Source organism: Eucalyptus grandis, chromosome 6, assembly GCF_016545825.1.
Source record: "Eucalyptus grandis isolate ANBG69807.140 chromosome 6, ASM1654582v1, whole genome shotgun sequence".
NCBI classification, from domain to species: Eukaryota; Viridiplantae; Streptophyta; class Magnoliopsida; order Myrtales; family Myrtaceae; genus Eucalyptus; species Eucalyptus grandis.
The window spans coordinates 20,031,651-20,057,188 of record NC_052617.1 but is presented as its reverse complement, the minus strand read 5'-3'; the positions used below and the strand labels follow the sequence as shown (position 1 = coordinate 20,057,188).

General features: G+C 42.8%; 1 pseudogene; it reads right to left on the bottom strand.

Moving 5' to 3' along the window:
- Positions 1-23,375: 23,375 nt before the first annotated feature.
- LOC104455354 lies at positions 23,376-25,324 on the bottom strand (annotated as a pseudogene).
- Positions 25,325-25,538: the final 214 nt, after the last annotated feature.

Sequence of the window (25,538 nt, the reverse complement as noted above, 5' to 3'; positions counted from 1 at the left end):
CTTGACAGGGATAATTTAAAAAGCTCTTCATGTGTGTGGGCTCAAAGGGCTGAACAATGGATATACCTGTAGTGTTTTGGGTAGCAGAAGAAACTGCCTCTCATCACCTTGGTTGATGTACCATTTGCGAGATCACCCTTTTCCTCATGGGCATGGAATTTTTCACACAACTCACCGGGGGTCAGTGTATGGAATAGGGTTTGCCTTTCATCATTCCAAAGTATCCCATTTCATATATTCAATTCATCTCACATAATTCATCAAGAAAGAAAAATGCAATATTTGCGACAAATCTGAACAATTCAATTCAATGAGGGAATTTATTCATCATAAAATGTTTGCAATTCCAAGACATGACATGGCAAATTCTATCACGGGTAATACTTCTTGACAGCATCTGAATTAACTGGAGTGGAAAACACACGACCATCCATCTCTGCCAAGATCAAAGCACCACCATGAAGTACCTTCTTTACCACATATGGGCCACTGTAGTTTGGAGCAAACTTCCCCCCAGGATCTGGAAAAATTGGCAACAGCTTCCTTAAAACAAGATCATTTACCTCGAAATGTCTCGGCCGCACCTTTCGGTTGAAAGATCGGCTACTCTGATATGCTTGGCCATGGCGAGAGCCTTCGCCTTTTCTCATCGATCAAGTTCAACTGTTCAAGTCTTTGTTGCGACCATTCGCCTCGAGATAATTCCACTTGGGATAATACTCGCAGGAAGGAATCTCCACTTCCACAGCAAAACTGCCTCCATGCCGTATACCGTGAGCAAAAGGAGTTGCCCCGGTAGAAGTACGAATCGATGTCCGATACGCCATCAGTGCGAAGGGTAATCTGTCATGCCAGTCTCGATAATTCTCGGCTGTCTTAGCTAAGATCTTCTTAATATTCTTATTGGCCGCTTCAATAGCCCTATTCATTTGAGGGCGATAAGGGGATGAATTCAAATGCTTGATCTTGAGCTCGCTAAACAACTCATCAACAAGCTTGTTGTTCAAATTTGTCCCGTTGTCAATGATAATCGTTTCAGGGACACCATAGCGAGCAATTATGTCACGTTTGATGAACTTCACAACATTGCGAACAGTGACACTTGCAAAGGATGTAGCTTCGATCCATTTTGAAAAATAGTCTATGGCCACTAAAATGAATCTATGCCCATTGGAAGCCTTTGGGTTTATTGGGCCAATCACATCAATCCCCCACATTGAGAAAGGCCATGGCTCGGAAAACTGGTACAACACAGTTGGAGGAACATTTATCTTATCACCATGGACCTGGCAACGATGACAACTTCGAACATGCTGTATACAGTCACCTTCTAGCGTGAGCCAATAATAGCCTAATCTCATGATCTTCTTAGCCATCATGTGTCCATTCATATGAGGGCCACATACTCCTTCGTGAATTTCTTGCATGATTTGAGTGGCTTCAGCTGCACCCACACACCGCAATAAGACTGAATCATAAGACCTCTTGTACAAATTTTCACCACTAACAAAGAACTTTGTGGCCATCTTCATGATGTACTTTCTATCAGCTGGAGTGCTTCCGTTGGGGAATTCCTGTTTTTGGATATAGTTCATGATATCGTAATACCATGGTTTTCCGTCAGACTCTTCTATCACCATCATACAGTAAGCCGGCCTTGGCAGAACCTCTATCTTCAATGGCTCGACTTCTAATCCGTCAGTGACTTGCAACATAGATGATAAGTTGCGAGTGCATCTGCAAATTGATTATGAGACCTCGATAAGTATTCGAATGAAACTTCATCGAATTCCTTGATCAAATCTTCTAGGTACTTGTGATATGGGAGCAATTTAGCATCCTTAGTCTTCCATTCACCTACGGTCTGTAGTATGATCAGTGCGGAATCTCCGAACACTTTTAATTTGGCTACACCCATCTCAATTGCAGCTTGAAGCCCAAGGATGCAAGCTTCATACTCGGCTATATTGTTAGTGCATGGGAATATCAATTTCGCAGCTACTGGGTGATGCTGTCCGTCTGGGATATCAAAACTGTCCCAAGATCGAACCGGACAAGTTCACACTCCATCAAAGAACATTGTCCATGAATCTTCATTTACACTCAAGATGCGATCATCCAAAGAACGATCGTCATTATTTGAGGCTTCGGATTCTCAGCCAATAGATCGGCAATTACTCGACCTTTAACCGACTTTTGTGGCATGAATTGCACATCAAATTCCGAGATCAAAATTTGCCATTTAGCCAACTTACCCACCAAAGCTGGCCGGTTCGGTAAATACTTGATAGGATCGTTCTCGATTCTGAGGAATGTCCGTAATGCGTGTGTCTACTGTCTCAATCTATGCAATACCCACACTAATGCAGCACAAGTCTTTTCCACATTAGAATATCTTAGCTCGACACGTGAATTTTTTACTTAAGTAATAAACGGCTCATTCTTTTTTATCGACGGGACTTTCTTGAGCTAACATCGCACCCAATGACTCACCATGAATGGTGAGGTAAAGAATCAAAGGATATCTTGGCGATGGCGGGACAAGAACTGGTGGATTCATCAAGTACTGTTTCAACTTGTCGAATGCTTTTCGACACTCATCATCCCAGTTGACTCGTGCATTCTTCTTTAAGAGCTTGAAGAATGGCTTGGCGGTTTCAGAAAGTTGGGAAATGAATCGACCAATGTAATTCAACCTCCCCAAAAGACTCCGGACTTCTTTCACTGTTGATGGAGGTTGCAACTCACATATGGCCTTAGCTTTAGCCGGGTCGATCTCAATCCCTTTACTGCTCACAATGAACCCAAGTAATTTACCAGATGTTGCTCCAAATACGCATTTAGTGGGGTTTAGACGAAGCCTGAACTCACGGAGTCGATCAAACAATTTCTTCAAGGTTTCGACGTGGCTTTTCCCAGGTCGAGTTTTAGCGATCATATCATCAACATAGACCTCGATCTCTTGATGCATCATGTCATGAAATAGTGCTACCATAGCTCGCTGGTAAGTTGCCCCTGCATTCTTGAGTCCAAAGGGCATGACCTTATAATGAAAGGTTCCCCACGGAGTGATAAATGCAGTTTTCTCTTTGTCTTCCTCTCTCATCCTTATCTGATTGTATCCAGAAAAACCATCCATAAATGAGAATAGTTCAAATCCGGCAGTACTATCAACAAGGACATCTATGTGAGGTAGCGGAAGTCATCTTTTGGGCTAGCCTTGTTCAAATCCCGATAATCGACACAAACTCGAACTCGACCATCCTTCTTCATCACCGGCACGATGTTTGCTACCCATTCAGGGTATTGCGAGACTTCAATAAATCCGACTTTTAGAAGCTTCATCACCTCTTCCTCTATCTTCTTCGAGAGCTCAGGTTTAGTTCTTCGCAATCTTTGCTTCTTAGGAGGCACGTCCGGGTTAGTAGGCAAACAATGCTCCACGATTGATTGGTCTAACCCAGGCATGTCAGCGTAGGTCCATGCGAAGATGTCCTGATATTCCTTGATGGCGAATTAGGCGCTCAGCCTCGTCTTTGGAGAGATTCGCCCCTATTTTCACCTCCTTGGCTTCTTCAATGTCACTTAAATTAATAGTGACGGTCTGCTCGGATGTGAGAGTCTTGGCTTTTTCATGTCGTTCCCAGCTTTGCTGCACCTCAATGGAATCTTCAAAGGAATCTTTGATCGACTCTTCGGATCATTATCGGCACTCGTTGCATTGGATTGGACCATTTCCATACCTTCGCATGTTATATGATCATCCCTGAAACGTGAAATAGAAGGATCAAAAAGACAAACAGGGTTAATCATTTTTTTATTTTTATTTTTTTTGTAAATTTTTTTGAAATTCTTTTGCAAAAGCATTTTTTAAACATTTTGACACGAGGAAGCATGATGAAGCCCGGGCCTCGGAATTCTCCTTGGTTTTGATTTTGTTTTATCGGCCGGATATCATCACCGGGCTGGTTTGGTGTACCTCATCATGCCCTCAAAATAAAACTTGTAATTTCATTGAAATTCATCAATCAATTAAAATTTATTGAATGGAAAATGCAAATTCAAGTCCTAAGAAGAAAGTGAAAAATAAGAAATCAAAAACAATTCCTAGAAAGCAATAAAAATTCCCACGCAGGGGACTGTACAAAAGTGATAAATGGGTTACTCTTGTGGGCGAGGGCCCGTTTCTTCCAGAGATTCCCCATCAATGGCTCCAATGGAGAGATCATCGAACAAACTTGAAATTCCTTCCAGGGTGTCATCAGAATTTTCCGTCTTTGAAGGCGTCGGATCATCCATGCCATCCCATCCACTTGGAACTATATTGCAGGAATCAAAGTAAAAGCTGGGAGGAGCCGAATACTTCACCATATAGTCGAACTTCCCACTTGGCTATCCGAGAGTATCCATTACTTCAGCTTCATGTTGCATCATAATTGGAGGACCAGGGAACGTCTCATGAATGTTTGGAGGTGGTAAATTTTGCCTCCCTCGCCCTTGCTCGGGTGGCGAGTTATGCCTTCCCCGCCTCTCGTCTTCCGGAACTTCCTCCACCTCTTCCATGGTACCCTAAACCAGCAGATCGGGACCTCTGAGGGGCTTCAATGGGGCTTTGAATACCCTGACCATTTCTTCCCAAACCATTGCCAGGGACAAAACCATTCCCAACCATTACTCTTCCTACCATGAGGGCAGCATCTGAAACCTCAGGAGTGGGCGGCGATGAACCTCGAGAAGCGTGTATGGTAGACACTAACTCAAATGAGTGGTAACTTGATTCGAGCTCAGAATCCGACTCTACATAGGGGATAGCCGTCTCGTGATAAATCTGGTGGTCTTGCTCACCATACACAGTGACCAGCTTCCTTTCGATCACAAATTTCACAACTTGATGTAGAGTTGAAGGGACTGCTCCAGCAGTGTGTATCCATGGACGACCTAGCAGAAAATTGAATGCGGTAGGGATATCCAGCACTTGGAAGGGAATGTTGAAGACGACCGGCCCTATTTGCACGTCAAGATGGATTTCCCGATTACCTCCTTTTCGTTCCATCAAAAGCTCTCACGAAGTCTTCACAAAGATGTACCTTGGACAGGTCTACCTTGAGGCGGTGAAGAGTGGCCAATGGACATATGTTTAAGGCGGACCCATTATCAATGAGCACTCGGGACACATGAGAAACCTTGTGCTTGACAGATATGTAGAGTGCTTTATTATGCCCCCTACCCTCAAGAGGGAATTCCTCATCAGAAAAAGCAATCATGTCCTTGAGAAGGACTGATCCCACAAAATCCTCCAGCTTATCTCGCTTCAACCTGCTTTTTACGGTACACGAATTTCGCTTAGCACCTTCATTAGCGACTTTTGGTGCACAGGGGAGGTTTGGATGAGCTCGAGCAAAGAGATCTGGGCAGGCATCTTTCGCAATTGATCGACGATATTATACTCACTTGCTTTAATCACAGCCAGAAATTCTTTAGCCTCTTCGTCAGTGACAGGCTTTGCAGGTTGAGTATTATTTGGAGCATAAGTTCGACCAGACCTTGTAACGAGGTCAACATCTAGGTCATAAGACCAGGGCACCGCTTTATTATTGACATACTCATATGGCTGAGGTATTTCAATCACAACCTCCTCATCAGTTGCATCTTCTAGCGGGGGCATATCTGCAAGTGACGGATCTACTTCTTCCTTACCATTATCGAGAGCAGCCTGCTCCTCCTCCCAATCAATGATGATGTGGGAAATGGTGGAAACCACGCAGTTATGGTCAGCATACACGATGATGCCGTCATCCACCATTTTGGCAATTCTTTCCTTCATCAACGATAAAGGAACATTCTCTTGATCTGGATAATAATCAGCTCTCACCAATCCCTTGTAGGCATCTGCCACATTCACCTTCGAGTTCTTGATCCGTCTAACTTCAGGTTCTAGGATAGCATTCACTGTGCCCTCATGCTCCGGTAGCGGATTCTTCTGGACATTTGGCCGAGCAGTTTGAAATGAGAAGGCCTTTGTGTCCAGGAGATTTTGGATCTTGTGCTTGAGGGTGAAACATTCGTCAGTTGAATGCCCCAATTCACCATTATGGTAGTCACACTTCTTTGCCGGGTCATAACCGCGAATGCTTTCGCGATAGGGACGCTTTGGTTCATTAGTAAGCAAACCTTTCTTTCGGAGGATCGTCAGCACTTGGGATGGAGACCCGGGAGAGGAGAAAATTGCCTTCTATTATTTGCTTGGGCAAATGATTGGCGGCTTGATGGTTTGTGGTTGTCTTGGATTCATTTGGATGGCGGGGCACGTTTGACATTTTCTTGGCTATAAGCCACATTCACATCCACGGCCATTTCCTTCTCCTTCTTGGCAGTGAATCTTTTACTAGATGACTCAGTAAACCATCCTTCTCTTATCCCCATCTCAATTTGCTCTCCTACAGGAATAAGCTGATTGAAGCTTTCGACGTATGTACTGGCCATTCTGTTACGAAACTCGGACGGAAGGGTTTTCACGAACAACTTCATCAGCTCCTTGTTGGTAGGCTCAGGAGTAATTTGAGCCACCAGGTTCCTCCATCTCACAGCATATTCTTTAAATGACTCGCTCCTTTTCTTTTCCATCCGCTCCAGGTCTTCTCGGGAAGGTGCGATGTCCATGTTGAACTTGTATTGTTTGAGGAATGCGTCAGCTACTTCATTCCAAGTGTCGAGCAGGTTCACATTTTTCATCACGTACCAGTTTAATGCGGGTCCAGTCAAACTCGCATGGAATGATTGGATCATGAGGGACTCGTTTTTGACGTGCTGGGCTATGCGCACGTGGTACATCTGCAGATGAGATTTTGGGCAAGATGTGCCATCATACTTCTCAAACTCTGGCATTTTGAACTTGCTCGGCATTTTGACCTTCTCATAGACCGAGAGGTCGAACGGGAGGGACCTTTGTGACTCCTGCAGCTGTCTCATTTTCTCCTTCAGCTTTGCAACACGCTCATCCTGATCTGTCTTGGGAATATCATCAAGCTTGATCTTTCCAGCAATGAATGGGTCATCTTCTAGGCCAGGCATGTCGTCATCAATCTGGTTTGCTTGTTTTGGGATAACTACTTCAGGAAGAGCGGGTGCAGTTGTTGGATTTGCTTGGAGGAGTTGGAGTTGATCTGTCACAAGCTGTAGAGAGGCGAGTACTTGTTGGAGTTGAGTCTCCACAACGAGACACGATCACGCATTTCGGTTTGTTCGGCCATTCTAGCTCTCAAACGTGTGATGATGGGCGAACGTGATGGATCCGTTATCACCTAATTTGATCAAAGTAATGTAAGAACCAATGACAAGATAGGAAAAATGGCCCATGACAATGGTCTAATCGCCTGATTTTATTTGAAATTTTAACCAAATTTCCTAACAATGAACTAAGAATTGAAATCCAAAATCCCTAAACATTGAATCTAAAAATTGAAAACACTGAACTAGAAATCAAAGTCCCTAAAGATTGAATCAAAATTCAAGACATCTCATTTTATATGCTTTCGGGATTTCAACGCCTTGCGAAGCTTCTCATTTTCCGCTTCAATCATTTCCACTTTCCGCTTAAGATGCTCAATTTGTGCTCGTTGGGTTGGCTTCTCGCCACATCGGGGACTACTGGACGCAAAGCAGCAGGAATCCGGTATTGTTGGATGTAGAACGCCGATGCATGGTGAATCTTCTCCTCGCCCTTCAGTCTCATGGGCACCAAAATCTTTTCTGGATGACATTCGCTCCACGTAGTAACAATCGTCTGGATCTCGTTGAAGTAGTCGTAATCCTTTCGAATGAAACGAACTTGGAACAAATCTGTCTTGAGAGGTGGGGAATTTCTTGAAGAGCTTTGTACGACGGACCACTCTATGTGGATAATAGGAAGTAGCACCGAAAGGCCCAAAGAGCGGGATTGGTCCATCATGTTTGTGAGACAAACGAGCCTCCTCAATGTGGAGCCATTTAGTATGCCATAAGAATGCCTTAGGATCAGGATTTTTCAAAAAATTAACCCAACGGGCATACTGTTTATTTGGGGAAAAACGTTCTAAGACCGCAAACTTTTGTATGGGGTGCCTAAAATCATCAATCTTAAATTGCTTCATAAGGTGCCCAAATCCTCTTATGTGGGAGAAAAACCATATTTGCAAAAGTTCAGGGAGGGCACGCATGGTCTTTTCCTCATTTTGTTTGAAACGGGTTAATGATAAAAATGTTTCGGCTAAAACCATATTGACATAATTCAACCCATCGCAAACACGATTAACCACCCATGAAATTGAAGGATTAATGGCATTTTTTCGATAAGGAAAAACGATTAGCCCAAAAAATGCTAATATGAAAATCCTAGCTTTTGAAATCATTGATTGGTTTGCAAAACACTTTTCTAAGAACGAAAATGGACATGCAAAACAATTGGCTTTGACAACTTTCCTTACTCTTTCGGCTTCAATTTGTAAAAATTGGGATAATTCAGAGATAAAATCTATACCGATAGGCGGTCTAACAAGTTCCTTTTCCAAGGGCATTCCAATGGCAACACTATATTCTTCAAGTGTTGGAGTCAATTCAAACCTACCAAATATAAATGTGGAAGTTTGTGGACACCAGAAATGAGGGAGTGCCTGAATCACACCAGAGTGGACATTGATCTCTAATAGTGGAAGAAGTCGGGCAATCCTGGCTTTCACATATCTCTGACCATCTTGATCTAACTGATCCAACCACCTCTTGAGCTCTTTTTTTGGAGTGGAAATGAATTGTGCATCGGTTTTCCCCATTGCATATAAAACAAGACCGACGACGAAACCTAATTGTCATGGACCGACAAAATTACAATAAAGTAAATAAATTGCGAAAAATTTAAACAACTTACTTTCACTGGAAATGGATGACAATCACATAGACATGCGCATGAAATGTGAGGCTCGATTTCTACCTAGACGGCTTAACAAAGTGGAGCTAAAAGGATGGTCTGACCGTTGCAGTCTCGCATTAACGTGTCAGGTCCTCTTAACCCCGGCTCAGTCGAATGGAATACCCAATAATCACGCAGTCTCGCGGATATGGACAAACACATTCGACACCATGAAAGAAATTTCGGGGAAGAGAATGTCAACCTCTACATAGCAATCTCGCATTAGAGGAAGTATCCTTCTCAACACCATCCTAGAAATTCTATCGCAGCCCAGGTCCGACCGCAGGTTGTGTGTGCAAATAGTGTGGTGCTAAAGCAATAAAGCATGCACAGCAGTTTAAATGCAAACAACACTTCTATAGTTTTAATTTAAACATCCATCCCTAACTCCAACCTGCAAGACAGGGGTTAGCAAAGACTACTCCCCTTATACCTCCTATCTGCAAGAACATTTAACACCTTAGGAATGTTAGGGACATACCTGGGATCCTCACTGCCAAACAAAAATATTTTTAAAAAGAAAAATTGGCCTAAGTCCACTAAGTGTTTTAACACAAGTCCCCAGTGGAGTCGCCAAGCTGTCGCGACCTAATTTTTCGGGGGAACCATCACCTAAAACTAGGTTAATGGATTACTAAGTTTTTAAGCTTAGCTCGGGCTCTCCCAAGCCCATACCAATTCGCGACTTAGGTTTGAATTTCTGAACATGCAACTTGATTTTATCAGGAGTCGCCACTAATCTATTTTTGGTGGGTCGATTAGAAACCCAAGTAAAGTAACGGGAGATTTACTTTACTCCTACGAACCAGAGATTTATGAGTTCGGGGACTTGGTTACACTAGACTATCCTAGTGCCATTTCGGTACCTTTTTATTTCATTTTTAAAAAAAATGTTTGGCAATTGAATTGATTTTAATTTAACTTCCTAACATGTGAGGTGATCATACATGTGCGCATACCACCAATTTAACACTCAAGAAAGCAATTAAATATTGCAAAACATACCTAGGAGCAACGAAAGCATCTGCATTGTTAAATCAAAATTCACATCAGCAGCCCTAGATATGATTTCTAATTAACACGTAATTTCAATTTTTGTTTTCACTTTATTTAATGAAAATCATGACTTATGCAATGCATGTTAATAATCTAATATGACATGGCAGCATGACCTAAACTATATGACATGAAGAAATGTAATAATTAAATGCAATCTAAATGACCTAATTCTAATGACATGCAATGCGATGCAATGACATGCAAAATTATTTGAACTAAGATGTCATGCCGCATATAATTTAGCACGCGAGTTATATGTCATGCGACATTTATTAAATGATTTAGTCTAATGATGAGGAAGTTCTAATTAAATGAACCTAATAAAAACTAAATGACGTGCATTTGATATTTCTATTTAAAAATGCGAAAATAATCTAACTAGATTAAAATTCAATCTAATTTAAACTAAGGATTAAGTCACATTAAATCCTAATTTAAACTAAGATATTATCTTAATCTAACATGTAATTGATCTAATATGCAATGACGTGCAGAGCAAGCCCTAATTCTACATGACATATGCATGATTTTTTTATCTTTATTTTTTTATTTAAAATTCAAAATTTAAAATTGCCACGTAATTAAACACGCAACTAAAATCTTAAATTAATGCATTTTTTATTGTTTTTCGAACTAAAATCCCTATCCTAGCTATGCAAGATAACAAGAAATATTCTAAAACAAACTGAATCCTAATTCAAATTTTTTTTGGATTTTTTTAGTGATTCTCCCAAACAAACCATTATCAACTAAACAGTAAATCTAAACAATCAAGATATGCAATCAAATAAAGGATCAAAATAATCGAAAAAATAACCTATTGTCTCACAGGTTAAATTAACGATTATCCTAACCCTAATTATCACGACAAAGGGTTCAAAATAACTAAAAATCTTATCCGAATTCTTACGGATCAAATTAATAATTATATTGATTTAGTACTTAAAAAAATATCACCAAACCCCAAAAATTAATGTAATTAAAAAAATAACCCGACATCTTACGGGTCAAATTAATAATTACAATAAGTTTAGGGATAACTTATGCGGATAATGCCTACAAGATTCATAAAGTGAACATTGGGATCCAATTAAGTAAATAACTAAAGAATATAAACAAAATAAAGTAAAATAAATGAACAACCTAATAGATTTTGCTTTTTCTGTTGTTTTTCCTTTTCTTGAGCAAGGCAGCACGTGGTGGCGGTCCGGTGAGGAGTCGCCGGCGAGGCAAGGCAGGTGGGTTGGGCGGCGAAACACGTCGAGGCGAAGCGGCTTCGCGGGTTGCTGCAAGGGCGTCGGCTCGGCGTCCGGTGGGGCTTCGAGCGAGGCGGTCGCGAGTGAGGTTGATCGGCGATGGTGCGGGCGCGGCGAGAGGGAGGCGCGGCGGTGCGGATCCGGCAGCTTAGGCGTTGGGCACTGCAGGTGGAGCTTCGGATTGAAGTCGGGTTAGAGCAGAGGGCACGGAGCGGCTTCACGGGGGCAACGCCTCTCGATTGCGGATTGCAGGTCATCAAGTGGAGCGATGAGGGTGGCGACAGATGCGGCACGGCGTCGAGGCAAACAAGGACAGGGGCAACGAGACAAGCGGCGCGGCGGAGAGCGGCGCGGGTGAGTGGGGCTCCGGCGCGGTGGTGCGGGTCATCGAGTCTTGCGACGGAGACCGGCGGCCACGTCGGCGCGGGAAGGAGGCTCGGCTGCGGCACGGCTCGGGCCTACTCGCGGAGGGTGGAGCGTCGAGCTTCGGGTCGCGGGGCGGGGGCAAGGCTCGGCGCGGCACGGTGGCGGAAACCTCGCGGATGGAAGTTGCGAGAGGGGGGCAGCGATTTGGGGAAGATGATGAACAGTAGGGGTCAAATCACCCCTTTACTTTTCTCCTCTCTCTCTCTCTCACGTCACTCTCCCTTTTCCTTCGCTTTTCTGCAGAAGCTTTTGCTTTTTTTTCTTTTCTCTTCTTTCCTTTTAACCTCCACGGATGGCTTCTCTCCCCTTTCACTTTTTCTGAATTTTTTAAAAGAAGCTCCCCCAGGTCCTCGTACACGGTTGCTTTTATAGGGGTAAGAGATAAGCCTTCGATTTCCCTTCAAATCTACATCCGTGATACATTTTCACCAACCGATCACTATTGATAAAAATTCAAGATTACAATAAATATTTACTCGAAATCCAAATCTCGCAAAAGATAAGTCGCGATATTTTTTCACACATGTGCCCTATCCAAAAGATTCATATCCCGGAATAATTTCAAAATTTTTATTTTTCACGAGATAATTAAAACACATGGGCTTGGGCCAACCAGCTTGCTTCGTGGGCTTAGTCCAACTAATTTGAACCCATTCGCACTGATCCGCTAAATAAAATGCCAATAACAAAATAAATGCAAATATAAATCTATATGCTATAAAGTTTAACTCCTAATTTCCTATGCATTTAATAAATAAACTAAATCGTCAAAATTTAGGTGTCAACATCTGCTCTACCGCAAGCCAACGCCACTTAAGCCCCCACCATTGGTTGTCTCCCCCTCGCACCCGTAATCGTTAGCTCCATCTCCACCAAATCTCTCCTTCGTTCATGTCTCTCACTTTGCCATGAAGTCGTCGCCGCTTCCTTGTGTCTCCACCGAGTTCAACGCCAGCAATTTCAATTGCCCATCCCACCGAAGCAGCACCTTCAGCAAAGCTTGAATTTGAGCCCCACATCTTCGCACGTTCGACCCAACCTCCAGCCGTGGACTAGTCTATTCTGAGTCCAGCTGCAGCCAATCCAGCCCTTAGTCTTCTTTTCCAGCCTATTGATTGGAGTTCAGCCCATCTCCAGCGAAGCCTAGCCCAGTTCATTATTTTCCCAAGCTCAACGGCCTAGTTTGTGTAATTCTAGCCCATTCGAAGACAAGTCCACGTGAAGCTCAGCCTAAGCGCGGCCTAGTCGAGCGAAATCAGTCCAATTCAGTTTTTTCAGCCCAATTCCGAGCCCAAGCCTGCTACCAGCAGCCTTGCAAAAGCCCAAGGCCGAAGCTCAACCTTTGCCGAGCTGTGTTAGGCCGATTCTAGGCCTTGTCCAAGCTCCATCGACACTATCGCAAACTCAAGTTTCGGCCGCCATCGCCCCGTTGTTGCGGTGAACCGGTTTTCACGATACACCGGTGAGTTTATGCACTAAACTCTTCTTAATAGGCTAATAACGTTTAAGAGATGTTTAGATTTATTTAAGTTTAAATTAGTGTAGTTTTAATTTATTTAATTAATTTAGGTTAGTTAGATTAGTGAATTAAGTGGTTAGAGCTTAAATTTATTTAGCTCGTTAGGTAGCTTTAAAGTTAGAATGTTTAGGATAATTTAATTAGTTCAATAGGTGGTTAGATTATAATTATTTAGCCTAAGTTAGCATTTTTAATATTTAATGCATTTATTTAATTGATTTTAGAAATAAATAAATTATTAAATATTTTCCGAAAATTAGGTCGGAATAACCGGTGACTGGAATTTCGTGCTGATTGCAATGATGTGGTTAATTTCTACAATTGAGTGTTAAATTGTGAAAATTAAGTGCTAATTGAAAATTGGGTCAATTATTCCAAAATTTGTGAATTTTGATATTTATTCAAAAAATCCCGCGTGTCGGGTTTTAAACACCAAAAATGGTTTTATATACTATATAAACCAATACGATTTTGAAAAGAAGGTTATGAACTTTCAGAGTCCAATCTAACCGTGTACCCACATACAACTATTTTCACTAGGTTTTTATAATACGAAGAAAATAGACGAGAATCACTATTTTAATTGAGGCATTTGAGTGCAATGCACAGTGTCCTGAGCCAAGATTGACTAATCGTGTGTTGGTTAAGAGAACCCGTCCTCAAACTATGTCAGATGGACGTTACCTTATATGGGATACCCATTTATTGGGTTTTGGGTCGCAGTAGAGGTTGGACCTATACTCCTTCAGGAAAGTCGTCTTTAAGAGACGAAACTATGCTCAATGGGGTGGGACGATGCCTGGCTACGCTAGTAGACTGCCGATCTTCAAGTAGGCTGTACCTTAGAGGGATGTAATTATCAATTGGAACGCATGTTGAGTGGAGTAGATGTGCGGATTATGGGACAAAATTGTGTGACATGGTATGGGACGTGTCATAATAATTTAGCCCTATAATCAGGACCCATGTGATTTGTTGAGTTGAGTAATGCGTTTCAATTGTTATGTGCATCAATTTTATGCGTAATATGTATAGACTGTGCTAACCTGCAAGGTGGAACTAAGGCGAGGTAAGTCATCTATGCTAAATGCGTGATTGTGTGGTTAGGACACCTCTTGACGTATTACCCTCCTAATCGGGGTTTAGAGCTTGAACTAGCTGAGATTTATATCTCACCCCGTCGTGGACTAAATTTTCATGGTCGTTGAGTGGAGGACCTGGCGCTGAGAGGAGGTGATCAAAAGTGTAGGTCAATTAGGACCGTTTCTTTTTGAAAAGCCAGTCTTTATATACTTTCGGTCATAGACCTTGTACATGACTCTGTGCGAATATAAAAGCATGTTGGTTTATGAAATTGTTGTCATTCTTTTCTATCCCGAGATGATTATTGTGAGGAGATTTATTTTCGTTTCTGTATTTGCAATAAAATGGAAAGGGTTGGCGACTCATCCCGAGAAGTCGCAAAATTTTATTGACTAAAGAGGGATGGACACGCGCTTAGGGTTCGGGTGTGACATCCCCGTTTAGTAGTATCGGAGTGAAGTTTGTGTTTGGAGTGATAAGATACGATGAGTTCATGGGATAGTTAGTAGGAATGACCTCTATTTTATGATGATGCATGTGAGTGATAGCTATTTAATAGATTGGTTGTGGGATCACTTAGTTTGTAATTCTATATGGAATTGGAAATAGATTTTGTGGAGCGTCTATAGCATGAGTGATCAAGAGTCGAGAACTCTTAGACAAAAGAACCTTATCCTCAGTGACTTAGGCTAGGATGCCAGCAAGGGTCGGTGCCTGAGGTGGCCAAGGTAAAGCACAGGTTGAGGCCAGCGCAAGTGGAGTAGCACCACCTCCAGTTGGTGTTGAAGTAGCACCCATGGTGATCCGAAAGTGGACGAGATCATGCATGTGCTAGAGACTGGGTAATCGTATGGAGCAGCAAACTCAAAATCAAGCTACCATCACCACTGCTTTAGCCACCCCTACAGCCGCCGCCACCGCAGCCACTAATATTGCCGCTAATGCCGCTCCCGATGTTGCTACTACTGCACACGCCACTTGCAGCCGCTGCCGCACCCGTCGTCATCGTACTGTTGAGGTTCCACCTGAGAACAAAGCCGCTATGAGGCTAATGCAAAAACTAGTAGAACAATTTTTGAAGTTGAACTTGCCGAGATTCACTAGTTTAGGAGATCCCGAGGCTGCAGTACTTTGAATGCATGAATTGAAAAATGCCTTTGCACCGCTGATGTGCACCGAGGCAGAGAAGGTTGCCCTCATAGTCTATCAACTGAAGGGGATTGTAGGCACATGGTGGAGAGCCACCAAAGGAATGGTGTTTCCTAAAGGTGTGATTACGAGTGGAATGCCCTCGTTGAGATTTTAAACAACAAGTACTTCTCTAACAACGCCAGAGAATTGAAGATGGCGGAATTTTAGCGCCATTCTTTGCCAAGGTTCGATGATGGTAGATTAGTATGAGGCGAAATTCACTAAACTATCATAGTATGCTCCTAAACTGGTCAAAAATTCGATGAATCGAGCTAGACGATTTAAGGAAGTGAAAAGTCTGCTGGTGCCATTCAATTTGAAGGACTACAATAATATGTATGAACGGGCCCAGCTGATCAAAAGGGACTAGAATAAACGAGCTGCCACATTTGGGTCACGGTTTGGATCAAATTGAGATGGTAATAGGTTTGGGAAAAGACCTATGTTTGGAGGGAGATATCATGTTCCACCCAATAAGAAAGGTGGGATAGGGAAGTTGTCAAGCTAGAATGGAATGTGTCATGCCTGCGGGAGACGACATGAATCAGCCCCGTGTCCTGCTAGGACGGGTGCTTGTTTTGTGTATGGCCAGTAGGGTCACATGGCCAAATATTATCCCAGGAGACAAATGGGACTGCAGTTGCCGCCATCGCCACGGATGGATCTGAACTGAGGACTTCTGCCCCCGATTGCATAGTAAGGTGGACTACTCAGGTCTCCAATTCAAGGAAGGACTTACATGATCACAAGAGGACAGGCGGAGGATGCACCTAATGTGATTACAAGTCTTGTTTCACTGGACAACCACGATGCTTATGCTTTATTTGACCCTGAAGCTATTCATTCATTCATAGCCGAGCATTATGTTAAGTTGGTAGGATTAATTTATGAATTGTTGGAGTTAATATTAGTATATTGACACCATTAAAGGGTAAGGTGTTACCTACAATGGGTTGTCCTGGTTGCACGTAAGCGATTGGTGAGCGAGAGGGGAATATAGCTTAATAATCTTAGCCATGTATGATTTTGACCTAATAATTGGTATGGACTGGCTCACCAAGCAATGAACTAAGCTGGACTGTTATCGCAAGTCGATTCAATTTAACCTATTAGAGGGTGAGAGTTTCGAGTTTATTGAAAGTCGAGGAGGACCCTCGATTTCTCTAATCCCGTGACTAGAGGCAACCCGGTTGTTAGCCAAGAGTTGTCAAGGTTATTTGGTGACTGTTGAGGATACAACAGTTGAGGAACTGAAGATTAGAAGACATTGCAGTAGTTCAAGAATTTCCAAATGTATTTCCAAAAGAATTGTCAGGTCTACCTCCAGAAAGGGAAATTGAGTTCGTGATTGAGATAGTCCCTAGGACAGAGCCAATTTCTAAGACTCCTTACCGGATGACTTTATCAGAGTTGAAAGAATTGAAAGTGCAGATGCAAGAATTATTGGATAAGGGATTCATACATCCCGGTGCATCACCTTGGGGAGCACCAATTCTATTCGTAAAGAAGAAATATGGTTTGTTGCACCTGTGCATCAACCATCGTCAACTCAATCAGGTGACGAGCAAGAACAAGTATCCACGACCGATGATCGATGACTTATTTGATCAGTTGCAAGGAGTGTCAATATTTTCTAAAATTGACCTAAGGACGAGATATCATCAACTGAGGATTAGGAAGGAGGACATTCCTAAGTCAATGTTTTGTACTCGATATGGCCATTATGAATTCACTTTAATGCCATTCGGATTGATGAACACCCTAGTTGCTTTTATGGATTTAATTAACCGAGTTTTCAAGGAATCCTGGATCAATTCATGATTGTATTCATCGACGATATCCCGGTGTACTCAAGAAGTCCGAGAGGAGCATGAAGGGCATTTGAGATTGGTACCGTAGACTCTAAGGACTCATGAGCTGTATGCTAAATTCAACAAGTGCGAGTTTTGACCGACTCGTGTTGCTTTCCTAGGTCACGTGATTTCAGGAAAATGAATCTCTCAGGACCAAAGCAAGATTGAAGCGAATCAGCTGGCCAAGACCGACTACGGTGACGAGAGATCATAAGTTTTCTAGGTCTAGTAGGGTATTATAGAAGGTTTGTGGAAGGGTTTTCAATGTTAGTGTTGCCTTTGACTCAACTATTGAAGAAGGAAGAGAAATTCGTATAGACAATTAGTGTGAGTGTAGTTTCCAAGAGCTTAAGCAAAAGCGACTACTACACATGTACTGACCATACCATCTGGTCCTAGAAGATATGGGATCTATAGTGATGCGTCATTTAGAGGACTGGGTTGCGTACTGATGCAATATGGTAGAGTTGTTGCATACGCCTCCCATCAGTTGAGACCTCATGAGATGAATTACCTAACGCATGACTTAGAAATCACAGTAATCATTTTCGTTCTGAAGATTTGGAGACATTATTTGTGCAGAGAAAGATTCCAAATCTTCACTAACCATCAAAATCTTAAGTATCCATTCTCTCAAAATGAGTTGAATATGAGACAACATCGCTTGGATAGAACTCATGAATGACTATGATTGTGATATTCTATATCACCCTGAAAAAGTGAACAAGGTCGCTGATGCACTTAGTTGAAAATCTTCAATAGCACAGATGGTGCTCAAGGAATGGACTTTGATTGAGAAAGCTAAAGATTCAGTTTCCAAGTTTGAGGTAGGCCACCTTTCGAATCTTATGGCCACCCTTAGAATTGAGCTGGAAGTGCAGATTGGAATCAAGATGCTTCTGTCGACAGATCTAGAGATTCATAAGATCTTGCAAGAGGATACTGAGGAGAGAAATGCTGACTTTCAAATTTCTGAAGATGGAACACTGAGGTTCCGAGGACGATTGTGTATATTGACGATGCAGCGCTTTAAGAAGAGATCTTATCATAAACTCATCATAGCAGTCACAGCATTCATCTTGACAGTACAAAAATATATCATAATCTGCGTCAACACTATTGTTGGTCCGGTATGAAGGCGGACATCGCCAAGCATGTCATTAAGTGTCTGACGTGTCAACAAGTGAAAGCACATCACTGTAAGCTAGGAGGATTTATACAACCTCTCTAAATCCTAGAGTGGAACTAGGAACATATCACGATGGACTTCATGATGGGCTTACCGAGGAGTCAGAGGGAAAATGACTCTATTTGGGTAGTGGTTGACAAACTGACGAAATCGGCTCACTTCATTGCAATACGAAAGGACCTTGATTTGGATAGGCATGCACAACTATACGTGCGTTAGATAATTTGTCTGCATGGAGTGCCGGTAACAATTACTTCAGACCGAGACTTGAGATTCACCGCCGCTTTTTGGAAAAGTCTACAATTTGCCTTAGGAACAAAGTTACAGTACAGTACAGCCTATCATCCTTAGACGGATGGCCAGTTTAAGAGGACGATTCAAACCCTCGAAGACATGCTACGAGCTTGCGTATTGGATTTCAAGGGAAGCTGGGAGGAACAGTTTCACCTTGTTAAGTTCGCCTACAACAATAGCTACCAGCAGAGCATTCGAAAGGCTCATTTCAAAGCGTTGTATGGCAGAGCGCACAGAACGCTAGTATGTTGGGATGAAGTCGGGGAAAAAAAGGTCACAGGCCCAGAGTTGGTTCAGCAGTCAGTGGATGCAGTTGTTGTCATCATCGACATTAAAAACTACTTAGAGCCGCCGAAAAGCTATGCCGATAAGCGTTGAAGGCCATTGGAATTCCAAGTTGGTGATCACGTCTTTCTGAAGGTGTCGTCAATGAGGGGTACTTCGTGCTTTGGCAAGAAAGGAAAACTGAGTCCGAGGTACGTAGGTCCATTTGAGATTCTTGAAAGAATTGGAATCCTAGCGTATTGTCTTGCATTCTTGTCAAGATTGACATAAGTGCATGACGTCTTTCATGTGTCGATGTTCATGAAATATGAGCCCGACCCAACTCACATGCTCAATTTTGGGGAATTGGACGTGGACGACAGAGTGTCGTACGTGGAAAGCCCAATTCAGATTGTGGATCACAAGGAGCAAATCCTGCGCATTAAGACCATCTCGTTGGTCAAAGTAGTTTAGCAACACCACGGCACAGAAGGAGCAACATGGGAAACTGAGGAGTCGATGAGACAATTGTACCTTCACATTTTTGTTTAAAGATTGTAATAGGTTTAAATTTCGAGGATGAAATTTTTATAAGAGGGGAAGAGTTATGACAGCTTGAATTTTTAGATTTTGTTTTCAATTAAATAAATCGGGCCTTTCATCGATGCGCCTATAGTGCTATTCTTTGAGCTGATCACTCATGAGATAACTAGATTATCTGGGGAAGCCGTTAAGGAATCTAAACGTAATAGACATGAGAATTCTACTCGGAATCGACTGCTTGACCGTGTTGATCTGCAAGGGTCATTATGGTATTGTCAAAAATTGATCAAAGACCGGAGATATGTCGATTCGGTGGAAATATGTGATTATTGCGTGGATGATAAATTCTCGTCGATCGGCACTAAACCGATTTTTCTGTCATTTTTGTACCTGGTGTCTGTATTTGAAATATTGAGATTTTCACGACAACCGAGAGTCGCCAATGAGTCGAAGATGTACGTTGTGACTCGAGATAAATCGATCACGAGTCAATTGCACCAAAAATTCATAAAAGATACCTGGTAGACTAGGTCACGCTAAAATCGCATCAGATTGAAATTAATCGCAAATTTGAACCCGATTCATAAATTGAAATTTCTATCGTGTCATGATTCATTTTAGGAACGTCGACTCATCATTCGAAAATTTTTCAAAGATGCCAAGATTTTTACAAAAGATCGTTTAGAACGTTGCGGAAAAATAACGGAAATTCATATGGGCTAAGTCAAAGGAAGTCTGGACTTCCAAATCGAGTCTTTGAGTGTTGAGGACTTACAGATAATTGTACGGAATTTTTCTTCAACAAAATAGGACGTCAAATTGGAAAGAATTGCAAAGAAATTGAAACCCCAAAGTTATGAAATTCGAATTTAGGGTTGGACAACAATTTTGACATCAAAGTTGGATTATTTTAGTGAAAATTTGGTTGGAAAGAAATAGGGGACATGCAATTAATTTAAGAGATTGGGTTGCTTGACTATGGGGCCCTCATCTCTAGCTGCCCTCCATCTTCGTCGCCAACCTCCCGCACGTTCCTTTCCCCTACACCAGATGCTCTTGTTTAGCTTTCATTTCTTTTTCTCCCTTGGAAGCTCAGTTGCCTCGAAATCACGTCCACTGAAGTCGTCTTCAACGCTAGCACCTGTTACCTTTTCCCTTCATCGAGTCCCACTCCAATTGCCTCGAAGACTGCTACTTTTCACCGAAGTGAAGACTAGTGGTTGGTTGACCGCATGCCTCAACACCTCACGATCCAGCTGCCACGTACCCCTCCCCTTCTTCGCCTTTTGCTTTGCCGCAAGCCAACGTCCCTTAAGCCCCCACCATCGCTGTCCCCCCCTCACGCTTGTAACCGTTAGCACCATCTCCACCAAATCTCTCCCTCGTCCGTGGCTCTCACTACCACAAAGTCGTCGCCAGCTTCCTTGCATCTCCACCGAGTGCAACGCTAGCAATTTCAGTTGTCCATCCCACCGAAGCAGCACCTTCAGCGAAGCCTAAAGTTGAGCCCAGCATCTTCGCACGTTCGACCTAACCTCCAGCCGTGGACTAGTCCATTCCGAGTCCAGCCGCAACCAAGTCCATCCTCAATTTTCTTTTCCAGCCCGTTGATTGGAGTTCAGCCCATCTCCAAAGCCCACCCGATTTGTTATTTTCCCAAGTTCGGTAGCCCAATTCATGTAATTCCAACCTGTTCGCAGATAAGTCCACATGAAGCTCAGCCCAAGTGCGGCCCAGTCCAGCGAAATCAGTCCGTTCAATTTTTTCAGCCCAATTCCGAGCTGAAGCCTGCGACCAACAACCCTACAAAAGCCCAAGGCCGAAGCTGAGCCTTGATGAGCTATGTTGGGCCGATTCTAGGCCTAATCCGAGCTCCGTCGACGCCGTTGCAAACTCAAGTTTCGGCTGCTGTCACTCCATCGTCGTGGTGAACCGGTTTTCGCAATACACTGGTGAGTTTATGCACTAAACTCTTCTTAGTAGGCTAATGATGTTTAAGGGGTATTTAGATTTATTTAAGTTTAGATTAGTGTAGTTTTAATTTATTTAATTAATTTAGGTTAGTTAGATTAGTGAATTAGGTGGTTAGAGCTTAAATTTATTTAGCCCGTTAGGTAGCTTTATAGTTAGAATGGTTAGGATAATTTAATTAATTCAATAGGTGGTTAGATTAGAATTATTCAGCCCAAGTTAGCATTTTAATATTTAATGCATTTATTTAATTAATTTTAGAAATAATTAATTATTAAATACTTTCCGAAAATTAGGCCGAGATAGTCGGTGACCGGAATTTCGTGCTGATTGCAATGATGTGGTTAATTTCTGCAATCAAGTGTTAAATTGTGAAAATTGAGTATTGATTGGAAATTGGGTAAATTATTCCAAAATTGTGAATTTTAATATTTATTCAAAACATCCCGAGTGTCGAGTTTTAAACACCGAAAATGGTTTTATATATTATATAAACCAGTGGGATTTTGAAAAGAATGTTATGAACTTTCGGAGTCCAATCTGACCGTGTACGTACACACGACTATTTTCACCGAGTGTTTTTAATACGAAGAAAATATGCTAGGATCACTATTTTAATTGAAGTATTTGAGTGCAATGCACAGTGTCCTGAGTCGAGATTGAGTAATCGTGTGTTGGTTAAGAGAACCCATTCTCGAACTGTGTCGGATGAACGTTACCCTATATGAGATACCCATTTATTGGGTTTTGGGTCACAGTAAAGGCTAGACCTATACTCCTTCAGGAAAGTCTTCATTGAGAGACATAACCGTGCTCAATAGGGTGAGATGATACCTAGCTACACTAGTAGAGCACTGATCTTCAAGTAGGCCGTACCCTAGAGGGGCGTAATTATCAATTGGAACGCATGTTGAGTGGAGTAGATGCGTCGGATTATGGGATAGAATTGTTTGACATGGTATGGAACGTGTCATAACGATTTGGCCATATAATCAGGACCCCTGTGATTTGTTGAGTTGAGTAATACGTTTCAATTGTTGTGTGCATCGATTTTATGCGTAATATGTATATACTGTGCTGACTTGCAGGGTGGAACTGAGGCGAGGTAAGTCCTCTATGCTCAATGCGTGATTGCGTGGTTAAGACACCTCTTGGCGTATTACCCTCCTAATCGAGGTTTAGAGCGTAAACTCGCTGAGATTTATATCTCACTCCATCGTGGGCTAAATTTTCAGGGTCGTTGAGTGGAGGACTTGGAACCGAGAGAAGGTGATCGAAAGTGTAGGTCAGTTAGGTTTGTTTAATTTTTGAAAGCCAGTCTTTGTAGACTTTTGGTCATAGACCTCGTACATGACTCTATGCGAATATAAAAGCATGTTGGTTTGTGAAATTGTTGTCCTACTTTTCTATCTCGAGATGATTACTGTCAAGGGATTTATTTTCGCTTCCGTATGTGTAATAAAATGAAAAAGGTCGGCGACTTGTCCTGAAAAGTCACAAAATTTTATCGACCAAAGAGGATGGGCACGCGCTTGGGATTTGGGGCATGACATATTAGTTGCTCAACACTAAATCAATTTTTCAATATTGGATTTCTCTAACACAATTCACATATGCATCCTAACAATTTGCCATGTGGCGCAACCATTGAAGCCTATTTTACCTAGCTTTTTAATTATATATAAGCTTAAAAACACTTAATTTTTTATAGCTACCATCGGATCTTTGCAAGGTTAGGTTGGCAACACAGACAAAAGATGGAGCAGCACGAGAAATTGCACAACCATCAGATATGGAAAGTGACGCTCGTGGTGTTGGTGCTGTTGAGGATGACTATGAATGAAGGGTAGTTGATGTCGAGAGTCGCGGATGCGCAAGAGAAGTTTGATCTCCCGCTTATGATCTTAATCTGGTTGGCGGAATAGTTCATTCCGCAGAGGAATTTGATGTAATCCTCGGGTTCAATGTCGTAGATCAGACCGGGATCTGAAGCCTTTTCTGGGTCTATATGTCCTGCTCCGAAATCAAGAGGCGTTCCTGAAGCTCGAGTGGTCATGTCGATGATGGTTTCGTCGATGTTATCGAGAGTGTAAGCTGTGGTCATCATTGCCGACTGGATAGTGGCGGGCTCCAATCTGGATGGGCCAATTTTAGCAGCGCAGCGACTCCAGCGACATGAGGAGCCGACATGGAAGTTCCCGATAAGAGCGCGTAGTTGCTAAGCAAGTAGCTCTGACCTATCTCCGCTATTCCTCGGTTCGGCGTCCATGCTGCCAAAACATCAACTCCAGGAGCTAACATATCCGGCTTCAAGATCCACGGGGCTTGGTGGCCCGGTCCTCGAGCTGAAAACCAAACAACTCGAGGTGCTGGTTTGGTCCCGAAAATGGTTATCAAGAACTCGATATTGACTGTCGGATTCTCTGACTTCAGCAAGTAGTCCTTGACTCTATCTCCATCTTCCGGTACGATGGCCACGAACATAATATTGAAGTCTTCGGGTTTGAGGAAAACCCTGAGTTCAGTACTGAAGACGGCACCTGCAGCTCCGGCTCCAGTGATTTCATTGGTATCAACTCCATCGTCTTCACTAACAAAGTCGCAGAAGACTATCTTTCCGGCGACATCCTTTGGGTTGGGAGAGTAACTGTCGCAGATTTCCTTGCTTCTGTTGCTGCGGCCGAAGTATAGAGGAACTCTTGAGATCAGCAGATTTTCTGGGAAGATGGATTTTCATCTGTCATAATTTCGTTGCCAAGAGCTATGTTAGCCACGAAGTCCCTTGATATGGTTCCGGCACCGACAGTCGTTAGCCATGGAGCTCCATTTTGTATTGTGTATCCATGAGGACCGCCGTTACCTGCTGAAGAAGCAACGAAGATTCCTCTCTCCATTGCTGCGAAAGCTCCTACAGTGATCGGATTTTTGTCGAACTGTGTCTCGAAAAATCCAAGCGATAGAGACAATATATCAACGCAGTCATCTATGGCTTGGTCCATGCCTGCGAGGGTGTCCACTGGAGCTGAATTGTATGTGCCATTCAGGAATAGCACCTTGTACATGCGAGCTTAGCAGCGGGTGCCATACCCATTGCCCTGCCCTTGGCGTAGCCGAAGTAGCTAGCATCTATCACAGGGCTCCCGGCTGCTGTCGACAACGTGTGGGTCCCGTGGCCCCAGTAGTCCCTTGGGGAATCAGTCATCAGTCGTCAATATGTTCAAGCCGTGCTGCTTCATTCCTTTGCTGAACGACCGGGCTCCGATGAGCTTCCGGTTGCAGTTGGACTAGTTGAACTCCACCCTGGACTCGCAAGAGCCTCGCCATCTCTCCGGCACAGGGTACATGCCTTTGTCCTTGAAGCTCTCACTCTTTGGTCATATCCTGCTGTCCAAGACCATCGCCAAATTCAGCTCTTGGCCAAAGCCCTTTCTGTTTGTTCAGGCAAAGAAACTTAGGAGTATATGTTGTGTGAGCGTTTCCAAATGTGTCCGGATACGAGGCAATATGACCAGGAACCTGTTCCAGCTTGTCTAATTGGGACTGTGACAGCACTGCACTGAATCCATTCAAGATATGGATGTATGTATAGATATGGGTTGGATCAATTTCGTCTGGGCACAATAATAAGGATGACAGAAAAGATGTGTACCGGTCATGGTGACGCGAGAACGAAGTGGGCAATGCCGATTCATCCATGGTGACAACGAAGATCTTACAAAGCCTTTCATATTCCATTATCATTTCATACAGGTCTCCGAAACTGAACGGTTTTTGTCTCACAACTATAAGGAAAGATTAGCTTGGATTTATATAGAGGACCAAACTCTTTCTATGTATAACCATATCCCGTGCAAAAATATATTGAGAGGTGATGGACGTGACCAAGTCAATGAAACCAAAATGTAAGATGCACTTTTAACCGGCGAATTCTATGCTAGTTGGTGCAGAC